The sequence below is a fragment of the Ambystoma mexicanum genome, chromosome 6q (genome assembly GCF_040938575.1).
Source record: "Ambystoma mexicanum isolate Mex_15411 chromosome 6q, UKY_AmexF1_1, whole genome shotgun sequence".
Classification (NCBI taxonomy): domain Eukaryota; kingdom Metazoa; phylum Chordata; class Amphibia; order Caudata; family Ambystomatidae; genus Ambystoma; species Ambystoma mexicanum.
This window is the reverse complement of record NC_090937.1, coordinates 702399173-702414195: the sequence shown is the minus strand read 5'-3', so window position 1 is coordinate 702414195 and position 15023 is coordinate 702399173. Positions and strand designations below refer to the sequence as shown.

Genomic DNA, 15023 nt, shown 5'->3' with positions numbered 1-15023 from the left:
AATGCCGGATGGAAAATCTGTAATGCAGGCGGCAAGCAAGTTTGTCAGAGAATGTGCGTCAAAACAGCCCCAACTCCGATCCGCAAGTCTGCACTTGCTTTTCAGCGAGGCTAGGTCATAATCATACCAACTGTTGCACTTGGAGGGAGGCTTCAAGCGGATCCTCATGGCAGGGCCAAGGAGGTCGACGATGCCGGAAATCGAGAGATGGATGTTAACAGGGACTGAGTCAGAGTGAGAATCAGTAGCAGCGATTGAAGGGGGAATAAAACAAGTGGCAAAGGTGGCTACTGACAATCGGTCAGATGACAGAGAAGGAGGCTGGCAGTGCAGGAAGAGGCGTAGCTGGGGAGCCTGGGAGCTCCAGATGAGAGACTGTTGTTCAAATTTGTATCTGGGTGGGCAGAACTTCGATTCTGGTATTTAACTGCTGCATTTAGCCTTTGCCTTGAATGTGACTTGCAACCTGTTTTTATCTTCACCCACCTTTTCATCCTAATGTTGCATACTGAATGTACAACCTTTTAAGCCTCATTCTGTTGCACTCCAATATGCTGCCCCCCTTGTGCGATCCTGACTTGCCCCTTGTAACTGCCCTGTGTATACTGCTGGTAGTTCTCATGTATGCCTATACCTCCGCTTTGAGTATTTAAAACTCTGCTACTCTTGTGCAAATGGTGTTAAAGGACCTTCTTCATCTGCAACTGCTTGGCTGCTAGGCCGCCCAGTGAGTTCTTTGTGCACTGTGCAGCTCTCCACTCACTCCCTGGGGCATCTTCCAAACCCCCCCATATCTATGGTTCCCTCCATCTCCCCTATCTATTCTAACTGCTACTCTATTCTCTATACTCCCTCTTTCAAAGCCTGGAAGGCAGAAGTTCAAAAGGGTCTCCTGATATAATTTGATATGGCATTTATAACGCGTCTTTACACAAGTGTTTCAAGGCGCGACAAGGCAAGGGAGGGGGGACAGAGGGAAGACAGAGACAACGATCTTACTATGCCAAGTGACATTGAGATTGCGCAAGTGCAGGGAGGGGGAAGGAAAAAGTGCAGGGGCGAAGTAGGAGGGGACAGTGCACTACATAGGATGACAGTGAAATAAATAAAGACAATAAATAAAAGTACGGCCAGCTGGTGGCATGTGTGAGCGTAAGTGCAGACATCAGGTGTCAAGTGCTGGTATGGGGCTGTAGGGATACAGAAACAGTCACCAAATGCAAGGGTTGCCAGGGGGCGAAGTGCAGGTGTGCAACTGGCGGGGAGGGGACCTGGCCCCGACATCAGAGGGTAGCCAGGTAACCAGTGCAGCTTCAGTTTCAGCCAGGAGAGGAGCAGGGGAGAGGAGGAGAGAAAATAGAAACAAAGAGTTGCTTCCGGAACCGTAGATGGTTCTCCTCAAGTTTCAGAGAGGCAGGGAGGCTGTTCCAGAGGGAGGCCCCAGCAGAAGAAAGAGAACTACCACCAAATCCTTGCTTGGAGAAGCGACTGACCCTGAGGGAGTTGGAGGCGGATGAGCAAATAGCCGAGAAGGAAGATATTTAGGAAGAGAGAATTGAAGGTATTAAGGCCCCAGGCCTTGTGGACAATGCAGAGGGTTTTTAACTTAATCCTCGCCGCCACTGTGAGCCAGTGGAGAGATTTCAGTCCTGGAAAGATACGATCCGTGGGCTTGAGGCCATGGACGAGTCTTGCAGTCCTGTTTTGGATGAGTTGCAGAGCGCAGAGAGTAGAGGCAAGCAGATTAAGAAAGAGGCTGTTGCAGTAGACCTGCCCATAGAGAACCAGAGCTCTGGAGACAGTGAGCTTCTGGGGGAAGGAGAGAAAGGAAGAATACCTCTGGGGAGGTGCAGATGGTAGTTTGACTTCTTAGAGACGTTGGAGTTGTGAGGAGAGAAGGAAAGTGTGGAGTTGAAGAAGACCCCAAGGTTTTTAGCCTCAAAGGGGTTCCATGTAATAATGTCGCCACAAAAATCTCGCCATGCAAAAATATCGCCGAAAAATGGCCGTTTTTTGTGGCGACATTATTGCATGGAACATGCGGGGGACACCCCCGCAACCCCAAACTTTTTTTTTTTCATTTTTTTTTTTTGCCCCTGTCCCCATATATATGGTCACCCAAATAATATCGCCACAACATTTTCCCGGCGATATTATTTACGGCGACCATATATATGGGGATATTATTACCTGATACCCTCAAAGGTGGGAGCAGGAAGAGGGCTAAGAGCGGCTGGCCAGAGAGTGACAGGAAAGGAGGGAACAGGTGTGCCGATGAGGGGCATCTTGGTCTTAGACGGTCCTGTTCTCAAATGCAGGCCTGCCCAGCACTGACACCTATGTCAATGCTTTTTCCAGGTAGACTATTACTGACATTCTCTTTGTTGTTCCCTCTCCAGACCTATGGACTCCCCATATGGTCTTGTCCTCTCCATTTTCTCTTCCTCTCCCATTAATGGTGAAACCAGATGGGAAGTGCTTTTGGCACACTTAAGATCCTCCAGGTGCATATCAATGCCTACTTGCATGGCACTATCATGGCTCAGGGCTCTTAGCCCAACCTCCTCCTCCTCCTTGACAGGTGTCTTCTGTCTCATTAACTTCCTTCCTTCTCCTGCCACTCCTCCTTCTCCCTCCCCCTCTGCCTCCCTCCCTCCTCCAGTGGTGGTAGCTCATCCCTGCACCCCACCTCGGAAAACATTTAAAGGAGGCAACCAGCTTCACTTAGCTTCCCTCAATTCTCGCTTCACTGTAAAAAACACTCCTCTGACATCTGTCCCCTCCTTGAATACTTTGACCTAGACATCCTCGCGCATTACTGAGACTTGATTCAATGCCAGCTCTCTCACTGCTTTTGACACTCTTCTTCCTGAGGGCTACAAGATCCTCTCCAAGTCCAGGCCTAACCGGCCAGGAGGTACAGTGGCCCTTGTTTGCCCTAAATGGATCCCTGCCTCTATCATACCTAACCAATCCTACTCCTCCTTTTAATGTCTTGTCTGCAAGCATTGCATCTCTCCTACCCATTCTATCACTATTGCCACTATCTACAGGACCCATGGGCCGTCCTCCCTCTTCCTATCTGAATGCGCTGACCTCACATCTTCTCCCCTGACTTCTACCTCTAAACCTCTCCCCCTTGCAGACTTCAACATCCATCTTGACTTTCCGGATGAGGCCTAACCCTTCCGCAACCTCTGTGACTCTTTCGCCCTCAACATTCCTCCCTCGGGCCCTACTCACTCAGGCGGGCACACCCTGGATGAACTCATCTCTGCTGACCTCCCTCTCTCTAACCCTCTCAGTACACCTCTCTCTTGGTCTGATCATTCTCTCCTCTCCTCTCATCTGGAGGTCCTGGGCTCCCCGGCTAAGTCTCATCTGGAGTAAAGAGGGATTATGGGAGTGGTTGGTGTTATTTTCACGCTGTACATTGTCTTGCCCCTGTATAAAATTAAAGAAAAGAGAAGTGCCTTGATAGAGCCATAACGTTCTGTCTTAATCTTATTACAAACATTTGTTATTAAAGTGTTGATGGTTAATTGCACTTGGACAAGCTCGTGGTGTTGCGAGGTATCAGAGGGGCACTTCTCTTCACAACCTCTCTGCTTGTGGCCCCCACATTCTAAATCCTGTTTTTTCACTTTACTGGCCATAGCTAGATGTCCTTTTTATTTGGTGGAACAGTGTGTACAGATGCAAGAAACTACAAGGGATACCATGCTACCTGTTAATGACATATTAAATCAAACTGAATTATGTTTTTTCTTTTTTGCAGGTATACAGGATACTTGGAGTCCATGGAGAGCTGCGGTCTGGCAGTTCCTCCGCTGACCTGTTCTGAACATTTTGAAACCGACCATGCAGAAGTCCCGGTGTATTCTTAAACATGAGAAACAACCATTTTATCACATTGGGTGAAGCAGAAACTGGAGGGATCCGTGTCAGATCATGTAGAAATCACGACATGCTTTCTTCGACCACTTCAGATCAGAAAGATGGCAGAAAACAAGGGCTCTGTATATTGCATAGTGTAAACGCATTCACCTTAAACATGAAACATTTGTTGAAAATACATTGACCTGCGAGCGTGAATCAGTTATCTCACCAAATGTTGCAATCTATAAATAGAGAAAACAAGCTTTAAATATTGTAGCAAGAATGTCAATGTCATTTTGACACATAAAAACATGTATGTGACCTTGTGACCTTGTCTGGCCGTTTACTGTGTGCGGAAATCCCATTGTAAATTTTTTTTTATGGGTGAATGTATTCCGTATCTTCCTTTGCCCGGCTTCTCTTGCCCTCTATAACACTGTCCCTCACCCCACCCTTGCATGTGGGGGTAATGCGAAGGCCACAAGCCCCGGAAAGAAAAACAACAACGTCCATAACCACAAAGCTTACGAACTCTGGCACCCCCACTGCTTTGTAGAAAATATTGGGACGATAAATACACATCGGGGACAATCTAAATATGGTCCATAATGATGTCTGTTGGCTTTGGTTGGTAATTTTATTTTACCGGTCACATTCGTTATTACCCACTTTTGCAGAATGGCAATTTGGCAAAATATTTTTATTGCAAATTATTTTGATGCTTTCTTTTACCGCAAAACCATAGGTGGTAAGTTAGGATAAGGTACATAGTCGGGGAGTGCAAAGGGGTTGCAGGGCGTGTCCCCCTGATTTTTGTGGTAAAAAAAGGATTTGGGCAAAACTAAAGTGGCGAAATCGGAATTTGGCAAAAATAAAACTAAGAACATTTATAGATCCTCAAAATCCACTTGAATGTGACTTGTCATAAGCAGTCTAATATTCACAACTCCACGTGCAACTGGATCTCACAGAGAGTATTCGTAGAGTCAAAATGGAATGTCCACCTAGAAGTGAGCGGTTCCAATATGTGGAGTGGGATAGATCTTCGCTTACCACCCCGCTTGATCGTACACGATCTTTAAACTGGTCGCATAGATTAAACAAGTGCTGCTTGCACTGTATGACTCTAACATCAAAGGACTGATCATAGGGATTACGTCTGTGACAGAATATCCCCCTTTGTTTGGGGTCGATACTTGCTGTAATTCTCGATGTGAAGTCATATCTCCAGTCCGACGGAATCAAAGACATATCAGAAAGGATGGGATTAGTGTCCAAATGTGTTATCCCTGTTGAAATGATGTGTATGTAAACAGGTTGCACGGACCGAGAAACACTCCTTTGCAATCTTTCCATTGTTCCTGACCTATATGTTTGTCACCACGAGTGCATCTGCACTGCAAGCATGATCAGTGTTCCAGATTCAACATCTATGCACCTTCATAAGTTCCCATAGTCTTTGCGAAAATAGTGATATTTCACAGCTCAGTGGGGAAGTGTTGAGCGCTGAACTCTGAAGTTAATTCTTCCCTGGGCGGGAAACAGTTTTACTTTGCAGAGTGCGGAGTATGGATATACCTGGCCGCTAAAACAGACCGAAAATATAGATATTATTAGTGCTCAAAGGGGGATTTGGATCTGAGCCTTTAAAAGGGAAAAATATAATATGCTAAGGTGTGCCAGAGGGTGAATGCATGGCCTATCCGAGGCCTCCATGAAAGATCTAATGTGTTGTGCATGGGGACAGCCAGGACAATGCAAAGTTTGGCGAAAAGTGTCCAAAAAGGTGAATTCGAAGCAAAATAATATCCAAAGTTCAAAACCAGTGAAATATGCCAGAGAATGTTAACTTGTAGACTAAGAGACGTGCAAAGGTACCTTAATCACCAAAGGTACAGAATGCCAGATCAAGCCAGCGTCCAATGACTAACCTGTCTCCAGACTGCCCACGATAAAGGTGAGCATTGAGTTAGGTGGGTAGTATTGCACTGGTGCAAAGAATTTGCATTTGTGTCACTCCAAGTTTGTGACTACTAAAATGGATGAGATGTACTTTGGTGTCCCAAAGTCTGGTCCTTGAAAGCCAAACCCATTCTGATTTTTCAGGATAGCCGCATGAAATACATTTCAACACAGGATATGCTATTTATATAGTCAGTGGTTATCCGGAAAGCTTGGTGCAGTTGGGGGTCCTCGAGGACTGAGGTTCGAGACCCATGACCACCTATCCTGGATGTCGTGCATTTTATCGGGTACAGTGTGTAAGGAATCTGCTGCAGACCTCTTAAACACTGGTGGTTGGCTTAGCCTTATCCCTGGCAGTGCTGTGGTTCCCTCAAGAAACCAGCTCTTTTCTTTGGGATTGATGCAAGCCTTGGTGATAGCAATTTCAGCCTGTGCCCCAAATAGGCCTCAATTAAAAGGGGGGATCCCCAGCACAAAGCATGCCACATATGGGTACAGTGAGGAAGCGTCTTCACACCATAGAGTTGAGTGCCACCCCAGAACCCTACTTCTGAAAGGAAACTAACCAAAAAAGGGCCGCTCAGAGCACAACCGCTGCAGTGACACCGGAGCCAAGCAAACAGATGGGCCCATGTGTCACAGCCACTCAAGTCCCCTGCACCTGGGCACACACAGCACAGAAAGTAATGCCCCAGGAGGTTGTGTAGGGTTTATTTTATATCTTATTTTGGGAACATGTGGAGTAGGTAGGCTATAGCACAGTCCTGGTATACTTCATGTAATCAAAAGAGTGAACATTATAATTATAACATCATTGTATGTAAATCCTTTTCTGAATATTAGCGTTGTTCCTGGATGTCATTATGTACACAATTAACTAAATACATGTTTGAAAAATAGATTGTCTTAAAGGCTTTTGCTAATTTAAGTACTTTTGATTTGAATAAATATAATTAAAGTATAACCTTGTATTCTTTGCTCTATGCTCTCTATCTGATGTTTCGAAGTGAAGCTCTGTTTTGCATAGTGGAACATAGAACTGAACTACCCCGACGTAAGCATGCCTGTTCCATTTTCTAGCCGGGCTTTGAGTCCATCTTTATGTTGACTGCTTGTAGCAGCTACAATTCATTACAGTAAGGTGAACTGGTCGTTTTGCATAGCTAGATGTGGGTTGCTAAATTTGTTCATCAACTGGCTATTTTTAGTGTCTATGATTTAGCTGTGTGAACTAAACGTTAGTTACCTGTGACCTTCCACTCTCTGGGAGGCATGTTTCTGTACAATGCAGTCTACTCATCCACCGCTTTGCATACCCAATACTTACCTGGCAGAATGCTCCTTTTGTCTTCTGATCAAAAATGCCACCCTGGAAAGACTGCCTGGACAGAGGCTCCTACCCTTCCTCCATTTTCAAATGTTTTAAAATACTAGCCCCTGACTGCAGATAATCACCTAATACTCCAATCAATGTGAATATTAGGAACAGTTCTTTCATAATTTTATGATCTGCAGTCTTGGACTGACCTACAGGGCAATAGGGCAATGGCTGAACCAAAAATGCAAAATACTAGTGTAGTCCAGTAGTTTTGGTCAAAGTGGGCAACTTTTTATGGACAGTGTGGCCCAGTTTGATGAGTTACTTCACTTACTTCACTATGCGGCTAGTAGTTTTGACCAGTGTTTCTGAATATACACTCTTTAAATTGAACACTTTGCATTACATTTCATCAAAAAACTCCCCCATGGGCACTATTCAAACAGTCTGCCACAAAAGGAATGAATTGCCATCTGCAACGGTGGGTCACTTTTTTTATTGATGCCCAAGACAATTTTATGCCTAGTCCGACCCTGATGGTCTGCAGCTATCTATGTCTTTTTTAATCCTATTGCTCGCTTCTACCTGCTAGGAAGGTGGTCAACTTGGTCACCAAGTTGCTAAAAAGGAGGCTAAAAAGAGGCCGCAATTAAGTCCCATCAAGCCCCTGCCCATCCCCACTGAGCTGCTGCCTCTGCCAACACTGTTCCATGAACGGCTTCTTTCCTCCCTCCTGTTGGGCTTCTCCCCTTTACCCCTCTCCTCCTTTCGTCATCCTTTTCACCCACCTCCCTTCATACCACTTTTTCCTTCAACAAACCTCTTTCTTCCCCTCTGTTATGCGTCCTGTCTTAACTCTTTCTCTCCCTCTGCACTTCCCTTGCCCCCCCACTTTCCCGCCCTCCACCTTCCCCTTTCTCTCCTACTCTCTCTTTCACTCCTCCTTATGCCCATTCCCCTCTTCAATCCCCTGCCCCACCTTTCCCGTCCAGCACCTACCCTCTCTCACCATCCTAATCTTCTCTACCCCCTACTGCCCAACCCTCCTACCCCATGAACATTGCTCTCTGGAACGCCAGATCCATCTGCAATAAGACTGCTGCAGTCCTAGACATGTTCCTTCGTCTCAACCTTAATTTCCTTTGTCTTACTGAAACCTGGATCCCCCCTCACAACACTACTGTCCCCGCTTCCCTATGCCAGCGGGATAGCTTAACGGCAACGTGCGCACCTTGGAAGCAAGACGACACAAAGCAACACAGGTTTGATCCCCGGGTCCGCGATTAGAAACCTCAGGGTGTTTAAGCGCGTTATAAATACGCAACTAAGACAGGTATTAAAAGCCACTACAATCAAGTCAAGGCCCTCGGTCAACAACTTGCAAAGTGTTGTGTTAACAGGTTTGATGATAAAGCACAAAAGCCTTTCCACAACTGGAAGAGCTCAATGCTGTGCTATGTTTCCTGACCAACAATCTCATGGACCACTAACACCAACTGATCCTTCACCTGGGTATTGAGAGTAGGGGTTCATTAACTCCATCCAGATGCAAGACCCACTGATGTTAGTGTCTGCGCATTACCAGTTAAGTAGGTTAAGTTTGCTCTGCACGCTGCATGTTCATGCCTGTGGTGTCACAGCAACAAAATGAAAGAATTGTTTATCAATCCGTGGTTCACCTTCTAGTGGTACATTATGGGATGCTAGGAGGATACAAGTTCCATCATATTTATTTATAATTATTTATCTGAATTTTCTGTTCAGCGCTGGCCCTGGGTCTCGGAGCACCTTTCAAGGTTCAAAGGTTCAAAAGGTGAAACAGAAGTTATGAAAGGTTTTCAGGGCAGGATAGGAAGATTAGGATAAAAACCTGGTAGCAGTGGAGGCGGAGGGGCAGGGTTATGGGTGGGGAAACAGGTATTGTTTGAGTTGTGAAGTGGATGAGATTTGCTATTATATTTGCATGTCATCTGGGTATTGTTGGAAATGGATGTTGTGTTTGCTAAGGGTCTGTCCAGTAGATTCTACGTATAGGTTGCTGAGGAGTGGAGACAGGGAGGATCCTTGTGGGACACCGTATTTAATTAGGGTGGGGTGTGATCGATAAGGGGGCAGAGAGACAAAGTGTGTTCTGTCAGTGATGTATGAGGGGAAGCTTTTGAGGACGGTGCCTCAGAGTCTCATCATGCGGGATAAGATGTTGAGTAAGAATGGTGTGGTCGATGGTGTCAAAGGCTGCAGAGAGGTTGAGGAGACCGAATAGTGCTGTGTGTCCTTTGTCTGTGGTTTTATGGAGTTCATCGAGGAGGTGAAGTGTAGCAGTCTCAGTTATGTGTCCACGTTGAAAGTCAGACTGGAAGGGGTTGAGGAGATTGTTTGTGGTGGTGTGTTGTTGAGCTGGGTAGGGAGGAAGCATTCTATGATTCTGGTGAGGTATGTTAGGATAGTAATGGAGTGGTTGTTTTCAGGGTGCAAGGGCTTGTGAAATGTTTTTTTGAGGATGGGTGAGATTTTTCCAGTTTTCAGTGGAGTGGAGAGAGACAGGAGTTGATGATTTTGAGCCAATGCGGAGCGAGGACGGTGCTATAGTTGGATGTGACTTGAGGTGGCCATCTGGCAGCAGGAAGTGTGATGGCTTGTTTTGGCAGTAAGTGGCAATTAGGGTGTCTCTGTCATATGGTGTGGAAGGTGTCACATGTTTGAGGGTAGTAGGAGAGCAGAGTAGAGTGCTTGCATGATGTGTATTTTAGAGTGAAGTAGTCCAGTATGTGCAGTAGTACCTGAAGCGTTCTATGTGCTAAATGGGATTACCACAATAACGAGATCAGGCCCATATAACCAGACAGACTCAAAGAATATGGCAAAATAATACTTTATCATCAGTACAATAAAGTAGGGAAGCCTGGCGAGCAACAGATTGTAGCTCACACACTCTCAACACATTTCAATTACACAAAAGGCTTTATACCTCGATGTACGTCAGCTATGATGTCATCCTACATGGCAAACAGTAAAAACCTATCGGGCGGAGGGATTGGTTAAGGGAACATATATACATATAGTCTGCTTAGGTGTTAGTATCATCATTGGCTGCCCCTTGTCTGGTAGGCACGCCTTGAACCACCCCTAACTTCATAAGATACAGATAATAGCAGAATAACAGCAGCAGATTGGCTTCTGCAACAATGTATAGTCCACAATTACATAGGCCCTCGTGATTGGTTGGCACTCTCTTACCAACCTTGGACCTCTGGCTTGTAAGCAGCACATAAGCAAAACGAAACCCAGACAACTGACCACTTGGCTAATTAGCCTACCATCTCTCATCAGTTAGGCCCTAAGCCAAGGCTTCTTCTTCGTAGTTGACCTTCTGACTATTCTCTTCTCCGGAACTTTAAAAGGAGTGAAAGTACATTGCTGTCTTCTTCTGGAGCTTTATGAATAGGCCTTGTCTTCTCATCTTACACCTCTTGTGAGGAGACCATGATATTGTCTGGAGATTTGGTTGCTCCACTCTGCATGTGCTTTCCATGTCTTTGATTGTACAATACTTGGCACTGGCAAATGTTCACTCCTTCGCTTAATCTAAGAGAACTATGTCTTGCGCACATGGCTTATCCTCCTTGACTCCTTTCAAGCCTTGCAGTTGCCTCTTGCTGTGACATCCTTGATCCCGAACCCAACAAAAATTCTTTGTTCGTGCATGAATTTTATTCCAGGGCCTGTCAGCTCTGCAGCCTTTACTTTTCTCCTTGAGGCTTCTTTTCTTGCTTACTATTACACAATGCCAACGTCCATTTTCTCAATATGGCTGCTTTACTTGTGTTCTATTTTCTACATTTAGCAAGCTTCTATGTGTTGCATCTACCTTGTGTTTCTGCGTGTATACATCTACTACATTTCTTGTTACGTATCTTCTCACAGTATATGATTTCTTCATATTCATATTCACATATATGTTCACTTTGTTACTTCAGTCACATCATTATTTAAGTATTCATGAATCGTTTCAGTGTGTCCTTGTGTCTTCTCTTCATGACGTCACTTTGCATCTGTCAGACTTCACTTATAGTTCTTCTAACTCCATTGATGTCTGCAGACTTCCTTCTACCGCATCAGTTCGAGGATACATTTGATGCGGGTATCTGAGCGCATAATGTCTCTCACACCTTCTATGTGGTATTGGGATAATACCCGGTGTCAAGCATAGTGTCTTCTTGTTGTTCTTCCAGTATGACGAAAGTGAGGGAGTGGGGTCTAATGACGTATACATCTGCTTCTCTACAAGTTGTATACTGTAGTGGAATGAGAAGTGGAAAGTGTGGATGATGGTTTGAAGAGAGATTCAACAATGTTAAAATTGACCAAACTGTTAAGGCAGGTTTTGCCCATCCTCTGTTGAAGATGCTACAACAACTAATCCTAATGGAGGCTAAAACACTTGGCAAAGAAAGTGTAGCCAAACCTCAGAGTGACAAGACTGGCAGAGCGACACGTCTTCATTCTCAGGTAGGGGTAGTAGGCCAACACAGAGGTACAATTAGTCCACACACATATATTCATAAAATAAACCACACTGATATGCTGAAAAATATATACTTTAATAAAGTCACACTTATAAAACAATCAGTTCAAATAGGTATGTCAGCCATAATACACAGTCTTCAAAAAATCCCAAGTATATTTAAAAAAAGTAATGCATATACAAGGACTCGTCTAACTGCAATGTCTATATGTGGGTCTTCTGCCAAGGGCAAGTGCCCAACTTAAAATAACAGGAGGTGGGAAAACCCAGGAACCATACAACCTAATAAGCCGGTAAGTACACAGGGGCCTGCACAAATAAGTGCAATGTCCTAAAGACACACACCAGCCCAAGTACAAGTGCAAGGCCCTAGAACTGATGGTCAGCACCTAACACATATGGTAGGGTTATGTTATTAACAATAAATAGAGACAATTCTACACAAGATAAAATAGGTTAAAAATCCTAAGGCCTTGTATGATAGTTACGTCATGATAGCTTCCTGCATAAGGGCTTCCGTGCATCAAACAACACAGCCTACGTTCATGTAAGATTGTTGATTATCTCTGTGACAGGGACATGCTCCCTATGTCTAGTGAATTGCACACTGACATGACTGTGTGTGGGGACTTTGTAGCTTCTCAGACTAGTGACTAGATGTTGTTTTGACTTTTCCTGTCATGATATAGTGAATGCTGAGGTTCACATGTTGTGTATGGACAGTGTTGTACATAGGACCCTGCTTAGGTGAATTTCTACTGAACTTTGACACAGAAATTATGTTGTGATGGTTGATTAAGTATTTACTGGTATAAATTCAATCTGTGTCCCAACTACATATGTGCCATTCAACCAAGTGTGACCAATGTGAAATGTATAATCTAGTGATAATATACTATACTATATGGGCTATTGGGCCCCTCAAAAGCCACAGCCCGAGGCTAGATTCAGTATATTTACATTGTGCTGCTCTTGTGCCATCATAGTGGTAAGGAACAGCAGCATTTCTCTTAGGTCTAAGTTTTCAGTCATGTGATCTCTTTATGTATGTAATGCTCCCTCATCACCTCCTTGACAGAGAAGTTCTGTGTTTTCTGCCAAGCAGGTTCCACGGATAGCATTTCATCCACCAGCCTCTGTGCCTATGTTGTAGTGAGATACGTTTGTCTTGTCCTATTTTCTACATGAGATATTTACATTATGTTGTTTTTTGTTTTGTTTGGGTTAACTGGAGCCATTGCGAAAAAACTATGCAAAGAATAAGAGAACAGGGGGAGCGGCTCTCAAGATAGTCACTTAGGTCCTGAGTTTCCTGTCCCGTCTCATCATTATATTTCAACTATGTGGCTATCGCGTGGTTCATCTGACAAAGATATGAGGACCTGAACTTTGTACTCTGCAGGAGCTGGACACAGCGCTTCCTTTTTCTTCGGACGCTGCACTAGTTGGCCACTCCACACTGTGCCCTTGGTTTTGATGGAAGGGAGGCGCTTGAATAACAGATGTTGACAATATTTTCTTGTGTATATTCTGTTGATGCACACCCTTTGATCCTATCTAACTCTCTTAATTACTGGCCCTGTTTGTACCCTTCAGCGCAAGTAGGCAAGAGAGGATTACAGGAGCAATCTGTTTGTCCTCCCCTCCCCACTCCGGTTTTCCAATCAAGACTACACTACAGCAGACTCACTGGGAGGGAGAGACAATGTATTTCAGTAACCCTGGCATCTACTAACTGAGGATTTTCAACATGTCAAGCTAGTGGTGGTGACTCCCTCTGTAGCACAGTTTCAAACTGGTGAAGATTACAGACTGAGCTTGGAAACAGCCCTCTTTCTAGTGCACTTTATCTTCCACTGAAGTTCATCAGATGAGCAGCCATCTTTGAATGTCCGAGATCATTTTAAAAGATTTCACTGCAATTAACAATCTGGGAGACACAAATACCGGCCATCCTGGTGGTCATTATGGAAGTGAAGTGCTTTTTATTGTAGTCTTCTATAGTTTTACCCCTGTCTGAAGCACTTACTTAATTTGAGGGATGTGAAGGCAGATTTGTTCCCTAAATTCACATTGACATTATTCCCTAATGGTGTCCAAGAAAGCACTAGTTCCCTGATAGTAAGCCCAGCATACAGTCCTCATCCCAATGGCAGCCCTCCAATTTGTCACCAGATCCAGCTTTTAACAAGGTACTTAAGTGTTGTCTAAGCTTCCTCTTATTCAGCACACCATAGCCTCAGTGGGCCGATGGACTCAAGATGTCTAGGGAGAGATGAAAGGCTTATATGAAGAAATGAAAACTTTTTTTCAGGCTTTTTAATCCATGATAAAGAATACATATCTAGCATTGAAGACAGAATGGAAGGCCTGGAACATTTGCAGGGAAGACTTTCTGAGTTAGAGGCGAATATCACATATTTAGGAGATAGGAGCAGGTGCAACAGCCTTAGATTCTTTGGCCTACCAGAGAACCTGGAGGGATTGGATCAATTTCCTGGTTAGAGAAATGGCTACCTTCCTTTCTCAACATCTCTTTCAAATTCCCACTTGAAACTTCAAAAGCACATTGAATCCATCTGAGCGCAAGAACAGGCAATAAGAGGTCAAGGCTGTTCATTGCTTCTTTCTTATTCTTCGAACACGTTCAACTCGCTGTTAGGAAAACTGTCCAGTTAAAACTTTACAGACATCACATTTCCATAGCACACGAATTCTCTAAGTATACAATGACAAAGAGGAAGACATTATTGGATCTTCATCCGGAGTTACGACCTACAGGCATGCATTATAACTGTCCCGGTAAAATAGATTGTTTCAACTCAAGCTGGTCACACCAAATTCTTTGATGATCTTGAAGATGCTGTTCACTTCCTTGAATCAGTGCAGGATGAAAAGAATGGAGGTTAGTAGGTGAACTATTTCTAACACTGCAGCTTCTTTGAGGCATTGCACCACAGCCCCTAAGTCATCAACCGCTGACCTTTCTTTGGAAGAAAGATGAAATAGGTTTAGGTTTTAGAAGGACACTCAACCTACGCAGAGATCAGGATCACTAGATGCACCACTAGCTCGTTGCAAATCCCCCACAGAAAGAGATAACTCCAGGACTCTGACAAAGCATTTTTCTCCCTCTTTTGCATCATGCGAAGAGAGAGGGTGATTCATTTTGAATATGTTAGCCTTTTATATTCCTTTGTCATCAATTAGCTACTTCACATTCACATATTCACATTTACATGTCTACAGCATGGCAAATGATCACAGGACTGAATGTATGTCTGCAATGGCCCCCCGTCCCAAGACCTGCAGGTTAAAGAAGGTAATTTTGTTTGT

The 15023-nt window shown here is 44.4% G+C and overlaps 1 protein-coding gene across 2 annotated transcripts in view; it reads left to right on the top strand.

Annotated features, from left to right (window-relative positions):
- Positions 1-6815, top strand: part of LOC138516235 (ras guanine nucleotide exchange factor P-like) — a 797007-nt gene extending 790192 nt beyond the window's left edge. For both annotated transcript variants that reach the window (XM_069631212.1, XM_069631211.1), the window contains one exon: positions 3779-6815. The gene's annotated coding sequence lies outside the window, so the exon portion shown is untranslated. The remainder of the gene's footprint in view (positions 1-3778) is intronic.
- The last annotated feature ends 8208 nt before the right edge of the window (positions 6816-15023 follow it).